The sequence below is a fragment of the Bactrocera oleae genome, chromosome 3, assembly GCF_042242935.1.
Source record: "Bactrocera oleae isolate idBacOlea1 chromosome 3, idBacOlea1, whole genome shotgun sequence".
Classification (NCBI taxonomy): Eukaryota; Metazoa; Arthropoda; class Insecta; order Diptera; family Tephritidae; genus Bactrocera; species Bactrocera oleae.
Window position 1 is genome coordinate 30,601,403 of NC_091537.1, and position 11,787 is coordinate 30,613,189.

The window sequence follows — 11,787 nt, forward strand, 5'->3', positions numbered from 1 at the left end:
CCACCCGCCCAGCGATTGAACATTCATTCAAGTAAGCCTAAAAAAAGTAGAAGAATTAAACATTTTTCAACTCGAAAGACACATTCAATTGTGGGTCAGGACAGAGAAAAGCACTACGCACGCGGCATATGTGCTGGCAGTTGCATAGACTTGTTGTGCGTCGGTGTTGCCGCGCATGCGAAGTGTGCAATCAACGATAATTGTTATACATCTAAGCGCACGATGGCGCAGAAGCACATAAGCCATCGTTTAAAACCGTTAAAATGAAATGTGTGTCAGTGTGTGCACAAAAGGCGCCATGCTAAACATTCGCAAATGTATGTTGATATGTGTGTGTCACGTTTCGGCAAGCTGCAGTCCCCACACGCCGCTAACTTGCCCAACTACAAGTCTATTGCGGTCATATCAGCGTGCTGTACGGTGAATAGCAATTTCGAATTCGCTAAATTCTGTAGTTTTCTGCTGCTCCTATTCTTACAGCTTATTCTTATTCCCGTATTCTTGCAGCTGCAGTGTACATCCCCCTTACCCTCCACAAACATTCACTGTTATTTGATTGCAACTCTTATTTAGGGTAATTGGAATCTTTTTTTTATTTGCGAGTTTTTCCATTTTTGTTTGTAATTCTGTATCACTGCCTATTTGCCACAACTTCTTCCCCTTCCCTACGTCCGCACTATGCAACTCTGCGTTTCACTTAATCGCTGGTGCATCATCTTCGTGACTATTCCAATCATTTCACTGCATTTATTTTCCAAACAACGCTACTTGCTATTTACTTACCTTTTCCACAATCAAAAAGTCGGAGAAATAAATCTAAACAAAATTGAATTAGAAATAGAAATAGGTTGTATGGCTGCACTAGCTCAGTTCACCGGTGGCAGCATTTATAACTGCTGGGGAAATGCACCTAATACGTCGAGCGGTAAGCACACTCACATACCTATATACTCACCTCACTTACATATTTGTATATAAGCTTATAAGATTCACACATACTACCACATATGCATACATAAACACATACATATATGTAATGGAAAGCGGAAAGCACATATCTCGCCTATAATGGAATCTACTAAAGGTACATCTGTATCTATCATATAATATACACCCAATTCTGTTTTTACACGGACTTTTTTACACAATTTGAAACAAAATTTTATTGCTTAAACGATTTTATTCCATTTAGCGCGATTCACATTTTTTTTTACCTTAAATTTAATTTTTGCGATACAAATTTATAGGAGTTTCCTTTTTGTAGATCCAAGCAAGTTTACTGATCGGAGAAATTGTACATTCGGCGAAAAAAAACCCACGCCCTTTGCAGAGTGGCTATATATAGCGTTAAACTTAGGTTCATGTTAGACAGTTGTTAGACAGTTTTTTTGAGAGTCAACCTTTTTTATTCACTTCATGCTTAAAGCATTTTTATATAATAAACTTATAGTTTAACACCGTTTTTGCGAAAAATGCAAGCACACACACATAACAAACCACAGAACTAAAAATTTTTATGAATAATAATACAATGTTCAAATAAGTTATTTAAATATTTTATGTTTTAAATTTTTGTATTTCAAAATAGAATACATAACTAAGTAAAATAATATTATTTGTTACAAAAAAATGCTTAGTATTTTGTAGAACACCTCTCCTCCTTATAACCTCGGCTATTCGTTTAGGCATTAATTCAAACAAGCGTTGAAGATAATTTTTATTAATTTCTTCATTCCACACAGCTTCAATAATTTTTTCCATTTCTTTTAGACTTTTTGGACGCTTTTCTCTTATCCTTTTGCCCATATAAAGCCAGCAGTTCTCAATTGGATTGAGATCTGGACTGTTTCCTGGCCACGTGAGATACTCAATTCCATAAAAATATTTTTGGTTTGTAACCTGTAAGTGTTTGTATTGTATTATTTCAATATTTTTATTGAAGACATTTTGCATAGAACGTGTAATTATCCAAGATTATTGAAGACATTTTGCATAGAACGTGTAATTATTTTTACCCCAGTAGTTTCGTAAAATAATGAATTGACTGTTATCTTGTACCATGTTGAAAGAGATCAGTGATGCACATCCGTTTAATTTGTCGTTCATGACGAGGTTTTTTTTGTCGATTTAAAGAATTATAATAGGTATAATTTTTAATAATAATCACACACCAATCACTTGACGTTTCGGAAATTTATTTTTATATAAAGCTATGATTTCTGCTTTCTCCTCTATCACAACACCATGTTTAACTTTGCTTATTTTTACAACTGACTCAAAAGAAAATGCCGCAAGTACTGAAATAAACACGTGCAAAAACTAACGGTTCCAGAAATAACGGTAAACTAATGTAGTCACATAACAAAAAAGTCAAATCAGACAAATAGCGTATTTTGAGTATATAGTGACAGTTTAAAAATGAAATATTAGATAATTTCCGACTTAGTGGGTTTTTCCCCTGAGTGTAAATATCAAAATTTTAGGGGAATTCCCTTTTTTTTCATACAAGCAAATTTGAAATGTGTTAATATATTGTGAACTATCAATGCAATCAGAGGGTCTTGGAAAAGACATTTTTATAGAAAAATTATCTTAAAGTCAATATTTCCGTTAATAACTGTGCTTGTGTAAATATGTGATTTAACAAAATAAACATTAACAATTGTTCTTAAAAAATTCTTATTTTTCACCAATTTTAATAGGTTTTAAAGATAAGGGACTAATACTACTACTATTTTTGGATACATTTTAATCGGAACGCCGACTTCATGTACAATATTTCATGCAGAATATGACTCACGTCTATTCAAAAATCCTAGTAAAGATTCACCATCATACAAGTATTATAGACAGGAACAGAATCATAAGGTATCATCATATTTCCTTCGCAAACTGTTTTCAATCAGAGGCAGCTCATTAGTACTCATACCGTTCACGGAGTAGTAGTCTGAGACCAGCACTACCTTATTTATAGTAAAGATTTTTCAAATGATATCAAAACTTACTTATTTTACATAATAGCAAAAAGCATCGTACTCCATTGTCAACCACAACATCTTTTTATCAAGAGTTTATATCAATCATCACATTCATTTTAAGATATTTAACAAAATGAAAATTTTTACACAGCTCGATACTGAAGGTTGAAAAGATTATCATCTGCGCATGGCACAGCTTTAATTCCGTAAAACAAAAACGTTTCTTTTTTCCCCACCAGTCTTCATCTAATCTTTTTGCTTTTATTCTCCCCATAACAAAACCGCTCTTCCGTGGTGCGCTGTCCTACTTCCCCCCACCTCTCTCATTCACTAACTAAATAGCCGACTTGATACATAATATGTATTATAGGCATTGTATTTAGTCGGTTCCTTGGATTATTGTTTCTTCACGTAACGTTTTTTTGGGGTCATTCGAAACTCGTTCCTCAGTGTAGTGTGTATAGATGGAGCCGACAGCAGAATTTACTTTTGTTATGTTTCCTCTACAGCATCAGCTTGTCTGGAATCTCGTTTATCAAGCTCTAAGAATTATTTTAATTGAAAGCGAAAGTTTACTTAATCTCCATTTTTTTTGGACTTTGGCGTATTATTGTATTATTGACTAAAGAATAAATTAACATTTTTTTAAAAGCTTAATAGTTCTTCCAACTAAACACTAAGCTTCTATATATTTTTCTATCGACATAGTTTTAATTTCTTTTTATCAGCAGCAAAATCTTAAAGAATGATGTCAAATAGCCTATGGTTCATATTACAAGTATAATATACAGTATATCATATATAACGAGACCTGTTCTGTCTCTTAGAAAGTTTATAGCAAAGTATCAATCCAACGAACTTTCACTTCTTCAACCATTTTGCTTTGATTTACTTCTTTGAACACTGATAAAAACGTGTGTCTGTATGTGAAGAACTTTCGAAATCTTGTTCATAGCACTTTTTAGAATAAGGATTCATTTCAATAAAATTTCGTTGCACTCGATGTTAACTAATAGGTCGACAAGGCTTAAAAATATTTAATAATAGAAAACAGTATTTATTAAGGAAGTAGAACTTTGAAGAAGCTCGAACTTAAAAAAAATATTTTGAGAAGGACTGCCACATAATTCTAAAATTTAATTCAAAATAGTTAATAATAAACAAACAAAAATTACTAAAAACGGTAGAGCTTCCAGAAAACTTGCATCCGAAAAGTTTTTGAGAGGAGTTGCCAATTTGTAGAAAGTGTAATGGAAAGTTATCAGATAAACGATCTGTATAAATAGGCTTACAGTTGAAAATGCTGTAGTCTTAGGAGAATTGCCAGTTTTCGTTATTTTTATTTTCATATAAATTATGTATTATGTGAAAAGTGAAGTTTTACAATATTAACATTAAACTAGAGATATATCCATCTGCTTGCAAGCATTAAGGGCGTGGTTTAATTACGCGTTCAAATTTTGGGCGTTTTTGTGAATAGATTACAAAGCATCTACACATGCTATTTGCATACATATTTTTTATTTCGTTAACTATTTCGTACGTTGTTTTCTATATACAGCTTTTTCTCAAAACACTGCCATTGAAGCGTCTTTGAATGCACCACTGCCGTTGAACCTTACTGAACTTCTTGGCAATAGATTTCAGCTTCAAGTTTTCAATCTAAAAAGACTGTAAAAAATCGAAATAAAACATTTTATCCAAAAACGTTGGTATCTATGGTGAGCAGTACGAAACATTTTATGAATCAGATTTCGAATATCTTTTGTAGAAAACGCGTTTACAGATAAATGATAAAACGTGAATGGCCGGGTGTGGGGCTCAATATCTCGTAAACCAAAATGCTGTCTAATAAATCCTTTACAGGACATCGTTATGTGATGATATTAACAATTTGTTACAAAATAGGTATCCAACTGAAGAAATAAGTACGTAAATAAGTTAGTAAAAAATTAATTAAAATATGGCCATACAACTAGAGAGAGCTTTAGTTATATTTTAGGTTATAAGTGTCAATTTATTATTAAAATAACTTAATAATTACTAGAAGAAGAGCATCAAAGAAATGTCAATTACTGTTGTATTTTTGAGAAAATTAACCATTGTTTCAAAAATGTATTAAAAAAAATTTAAAATAATTGAATTCTATAACTCAAAATTTACGATTCTCTATGTCCGGAATGTGATAGAAGTGTCTAACAAACGATTTGTTATGATACGAGTCATGACGTGTTCAGTTTCCCAAGTTTACTAAGGAATTTACTTCATTGAGCGCTGAGATGGCAAAGTGATGCCTACTCTCAAGTTAAAAAAAAATAATTGAAACAACTTTCAATTTCCACCACATTTTTTAATTATACTCCAAATATCAAAGCTAAACTAAATAGAGCGGACATCTAGCGGATCTGCGTTGAGAACTTACCACCGTCTGCTTCTAAAAAAAGGAGGCGAAGTACAAATTGAATTAAGTATATGATGTACGAAGCTGTAATGTAATTGGATGCCATTCAATATTAAAACAACAAAAATTGCATAAATTCAATACACCACAAAAAACAAATAACGCATTTAAGAACAGAAAATGCGGACTGAGCAGCAACAGAAATCGGCGACACGACGCCAGAATAATTAAAAACGTGGATCAATTTCTGGCAAATCGAAAGATCGCCAACTGAAGAGCTGCCGGATAGTTGAAAGCGGCACACAGTTGTAAATCGCGTATGCGACAGCAGCAACAGTGACATTTGTCAGCAATAACAAGCAGAGCAACTAGCCGCAGACCGACAGGAACAACGGTAACATCGTTGAATACGTGAATTTTGACATTGGCGCACAAATGCCTTTCTGCTCCGCAAAAAAAAGCCAACAGAAGCGGCAATACAGACGCAATAAACTGTTGTTGTAGGTGCGCGGGCGCAATGTCATACGCTCTTGCCAGCCCAATTGGACTATTTTTTTCTTATTTATTTTTGTTTTTGTGGCTTCGCGTTGCACACCTGAACACCGACAACGATACCTCAGCTCAGAGCCAGCCAGCCTGCGATAGTTGCCGATAAGGCCGAGCAAGCTGAAAAAGCAGGAACGAATGGCCACACGATGGCACGATTTGTGGACTGCCGTCGAGCGGTTGCAATGGCTGCTGCTGTGGTGCGGTCAGGCAATGAAAACAGAGAGCAGGCACCTTTCGGCTACTGAACTATCGCCTTCCGACTACCAGCGACAGCACGAAATCATTGCAATCGCTCCCGCTGTTCGCACAAACAACAGCACTTTTTATTCTACTGCTGTTACTCTTGTTGTTGCTGCATTTTTTGCTCTATGTACAAATGACTGACTTTTTTCGCTTGGCTGTCATCTTAAAATTGTTGCTTTTTTCTCACAGCAGTCACAGGTTCACTTATGCCATAGACATTTTTTCCCGTACATCGCCGACTTCACTATTTGTGAGTAGCGATCTTACTGTCCATACATCGGCGGCATACCCGTTGCTGCCATAGCTGGCCGGTTACGCCGTTTTTTATTGCTTTCCGCAATTTTCATTGCATGTTACGACAGCAGACGCATTGATAACATTAAATCATCTTCAAAGGCATACAAACTGCATATTTATGTATGGAAGTCGATTCGAAGAGCCGCAAAGCAATGCGAATGATGAACCTTAAACGAGGCAACAAGCAGCGAACAAATCGATAGCGTTAAGTTTCACGTTGCCAGGGCAAAGGAAGTGTAGAGTCATCTTTTTCTCAGTGGCACCTACAGAGCACAAACAATAATAACAACAAACAACATTAAGAACAGCAATCAACAATTGCTGTAATCAATATTACATGTTTTTATTACAACTCAAATTATACACATATGTTTTTATATATGTACATACGTACGTATATTTATTTATATGTATATCTCTGGTCATATCTTTATGTACACAATATTGTATATGCAGCAATATGCTAAAACAGCATAAATCGACTTAAGCAAGGAAAAAATTTTAATTTTTGTGGAAAATCTTTGTATTCTCATTAATTTTATTACATCATAAAATAAAATAATCATAATTCAAAATACATGGAAGAGTTTCACAGAAGTTGCTCTGAATAATTTCAGTAGTACCCCTAGCCTACATCCAGTGGAGTCGAGTAAAGTTATTTCAAAATAATTATACAGATATCTAAGTAGTTCTAACTTAATTATTAATACAGGGAGACATTTATTTTAGACAGCGAATATGACAGTAAATAGTCTAAAATTTTTTTTTATGTTAGCTTAAAATTAATAATTTGCACTTTCAAGTTCCGTGAATGAAATGAAACATTTACAAACCTTTTTTATAACTAATCGATTTTTAGCAATTTTGTAGTGTAAATATTGTCATAATAATTAAAAATACAATATATTGGACCAAAACCAATTTCCCTTTTAAATCTTCCATAAGTAAGCTAGATAAAAGAGCAAACAATTCTGTTTACAATGAAAATACAGAAATATAGAAATCTTAGTTTATAGACGACAGCTGTAAAAAAAAATCCTATGAAGAAGAAATAACAAAGTTATCGAATTTAGTTGATACGAGAACTGCTATATATATTTCTGGCCTAATAATGAAAATACGAATATTTATCAAAGAAAATGAATTTTTATTTTTTTATTATTTTTTTTTATATATCGATCTTATAAACGTCTTTTGAAGCACCGCGATCGTATTTTTTCATCATTTCTTTACACCAATCCACACGAGCCTTTTTTTGAGCGATTGTCAAATTGTGCGAGATCCAACGAGATCCGGCCTGGTGTTCATGCAATATCGAATGTATGCTGGTGGGAGAAATGCATAGGCATGCCTCTATCTGAAGGTATGGTATATGACGGTCTTGCATTATCCGTTCACGTACGGCATCGATGTTTTCTGGCACAACGGCTGTTTTTGGACGACCTTCACGGAATTCGTCTTTGAGCGAGCGTCGGCCACGATTGAATTCGTTGTACCAGTTTTTTACAGTGCTATAGGATGGTGCTTCATAGCCATACAAGGATTTTAGTTCATCGATGCACTCTTGTCGTGATAATCCACGTCGAAAGTTGTGAAAAATGATCGCACGAAAATGTTCACGAGTTAATTCCATTTTTTGGCCGAGATGAATTTTTTAATTCCCTGTAAATAAAACAATTCACGATTAAATGACAAAACGTTCTGAGTGATTTTATGCTAAAAAATGTCGGTAGGCCAGCCCGCTTTATAGCAGCCCTCGTACAAAAGAGTAAAGTGGATGCATCTCTAAAAGTTTTGTTTTCAATATTTCAGACAAGTCTTACTATAGTGAATAGTTCAAATAACAATTTACTGCCAAAAATGAAAACACTTAGATTCCTTTTGTAAATTTTAAAAGCATAAAACTTAAAAACTAAAATGTAATTGTCTATTAAAAGCATAGAGCATGGACACTGCGTTTCTCCATAATAGGTTGAAGGCCAATACAATTGCGCATGCGTGGGTGAACCAGTTGGAGAAAGTCTGTGTCGCAAATGTTACTAATCTTAGCATACGAGGTATGTTCAAAGGAAAAGGTTAATTTTGATTTTTTTTTAAAAGCACTTATTTATGCATCAATATCTATTTTGTCCCCTTCATAGTAATCCCATTCGGATATAATAAACTTGTGAAAACGGTATAACAATCAGCTCTTTCTGCGACTCGAATTTGATCTCATCCATTGTGCCAAAATGCTTTCCTTTCATTGGTTTCATCAGTTTTGGGATTCGGAAAAAGTCGCAGGGAGCCAAATCTGGGGAAAACGCGTGTTGAGGCATGATTACGGTTTTGTTTCTGGCCAAAACATTAACTCCTCAGCGATACTAATGCGACATTGCTTTTACTCAAAATTTAGCAATTTCGTAACAAAATTCGTTTCCACACGTTTCATGCCAAAATTTTCGAGAAATTTAATGGCATGAGCCAATTGATATGACAACCTCCTCTAAAACTTCCCCAATAGTGGTTCGACGATTTTCAAGAACAATTTTTTACACTGTTTCGATGTTTTCTTCGCTTGTTGACGTAGTCGCACCTCCAAGATGCTCATCGTCATCTTCTCGGCCTTATGTAAAGCGCTTGTATCACTTATAAACACTTTCTTGAGACAAAGTGGACTCACCGAATGCCACAGTCCTCATTTCAAGTGCCTTGGAGTACTTTATTATATTTTTAACGCGAAATTTAATACATATGTTTTGATCCATTTTATTTAAAAGTCAAAAACCGAAAAGCACATAAAAACGTGACTAACCTTTTGTCAAAAACAAACTACTAATCTAAATTAGTTCCTAATGCAAGCACGTGATAAACATATGTATCTGACTATAACAACAACAAGATATCGATTATCGAATGTGCAGAGCCCACAAATAATCAATATTTACCTTTTTCTTTAAACACACCTCGTTTATGCTAATACTAATTTTGAATGGGAAAGAAAAAAAAATTATTCAAAGTATTGACCATTGCTTTTATACATATTGATCACCTTTCTGGCAATTTGTGGATACCATGCTAATAGAAATGTTGACCTTTTGAAGCAAACCAATCAGACACCCAATTTTCGACTTCTGCGTAGGAATCGAAGTGCTGCTTAGCCAATGCGTATCCGATCGATGAAAACAAATGGTAATCGGATGGTGGCAAGTCTGGTGGATCCTGAACCGATTTTGCTTTATGTGCAGTTGCATTGTCGTGTAACAACAATACTTTTCCGTGTTTTCTGGCCCATTCTGGACGTTTTTCGAACAATGCATGATTTAAATTGATCACTTGTTGGATGCAGCGATTAGTATTAACAGTTTCACAAGGATTTAAAAGCTCATGATATACCACACCCTTCTGATTCCACCAAACACAGAACATTACCTTCTTATCAAATCGATCTGGTTTTGTAGTCGATGTTGATGGTTGTCCCGGATTAACCCATGATTTTCTCCATTTAGGATTCTTAAAATGAATCCATTTTTCATCGCCAGTGACAATTCGATGCAAAATTTTACAAGTGCTTTCTCGGTTTTCCATTTGTCTTTCATTCAATTCATGTGGCACTTATTTTCCACACTTTTGGATCTTTCCCATAGCTTTCAAACGATCTGAAATTGTTTGTTATGCAATATTTAACATGGCTGCCATTTGCTTTTGACTCAAAGTATCATCTTCAGCAAATATGGCTTGCAGTTCGGCGTCTTCAAATTTTTTTGGTGGTCTTCCTCGTTCTTCATTTCTCACATCAAAATCTCACATATTATCTTTAAGCCATTAAAAACTTGTTTTTCATGTTGCTTCTGATAGCGCATGATCGCCATATTCCTCGACAAGCAGCACTTCTCTTCAAATGGAAACTAAATGTTAATGTTTTCCGCAAATCATCATTTTCCGGTACAATTTTGACATTTTCAACACAATGAAAAAATATGATGTTGTTTGTTCAAGACAGTAAGGTTATTAAATTATGTTTGACAGATGTCATGCCAACTAAACAGAATAAAAATTAAGGTTCGTTCACCACCCTACCAACACATTAATATCTTAACTCTCACTTTATACCGGTATTCCTGGTAGTTCATTATACTCCCTACTTTCTAGCGCTAGGCGAATCGAAGACATAACATATATATTACCCTTGATTATTTTGACTAGTGCAACGTTAAAAAGAGTCTCTTTCAAGAGAGATTTAAGCCGTTAATGTTAGTCATCTTACTGAAATCGATTAAAACCATTTAAATTAGTAAAAAATAAGAGACTGGTCCAGTAAAATTCTGCATGGCTATACAAATAGTGTGCGAAGAATCATGACCTTTTTAACACTTATCAGAGTACATGCAGATCAATAATACCTCTTGGAGACCTAATTTTTAATGTGCAGAAGTCTCCATACAGTATCGAATCCAGGAAATGAAGAAAACAATTTATGGATTTTCTAGTCAGTTTTAAGAAATAAAAGTGTGCAAAATATGTTGAAGAATCTCAAAAAATATAGCATATTTTTATTAACTATATTGGGGAAAGTATATATATTAGGTACTAAGTATGCTTTATCAGTATAAACCTTTCTTATAGTGAAATAGCAGAAAGCATAAGTTGTGGGGCAGCTACATATATGCTATAGCGATTTTAACTAAACAATTTCTTCGGAGATTGGTTAATAGCCTTAGACAATAACCCATGCCAAATTTCGTGAAGATATCTCGTCAAAGGGAAAAGTTTTGCATACAAGTACTTGATTCCGGTCGTTCAGTTTGTATGGTATGAACATATCTCGTCAATTTTTTTTTTGTATTATTTTATTATATAATATTACATTTCAATAATATATGGCATAGCAAAAGGAAAACTAACAAATAACTTAAATATGATATAATTGTATAATTATTACAAAATTACAAAACTACTTAGAGAGTGTTGGCTAGTTTGAAAGATCGCTGGGCTTGAGGTGTTTGAGTCGTCTTGGTGGTCCATCTCTAGAAGTTAATATGGCTCAATTCAGTTTCAATTTCGAAAGCAGACCTTTGTGGCAAACTTAATCGAACGCTTTTGCAACATCCAAAAACACGGTAGAACAGAATTTATTTTCCTCAAAGGCTTGTTCTGTAATATGAGTAATTCTGTAGATTTGATCAATCGTATAATGGTTTGTTCGAAACCCAAAGTGATGCGCTGGAATTATGGATTTTCTTTCTATGATTTTATTGAGACGTTTTATGAAAATTCTTTCGAAAATCTTCGACATTATCGGTAGAAGCGATATGGGCCTGTGTGAGGAAACATCATATC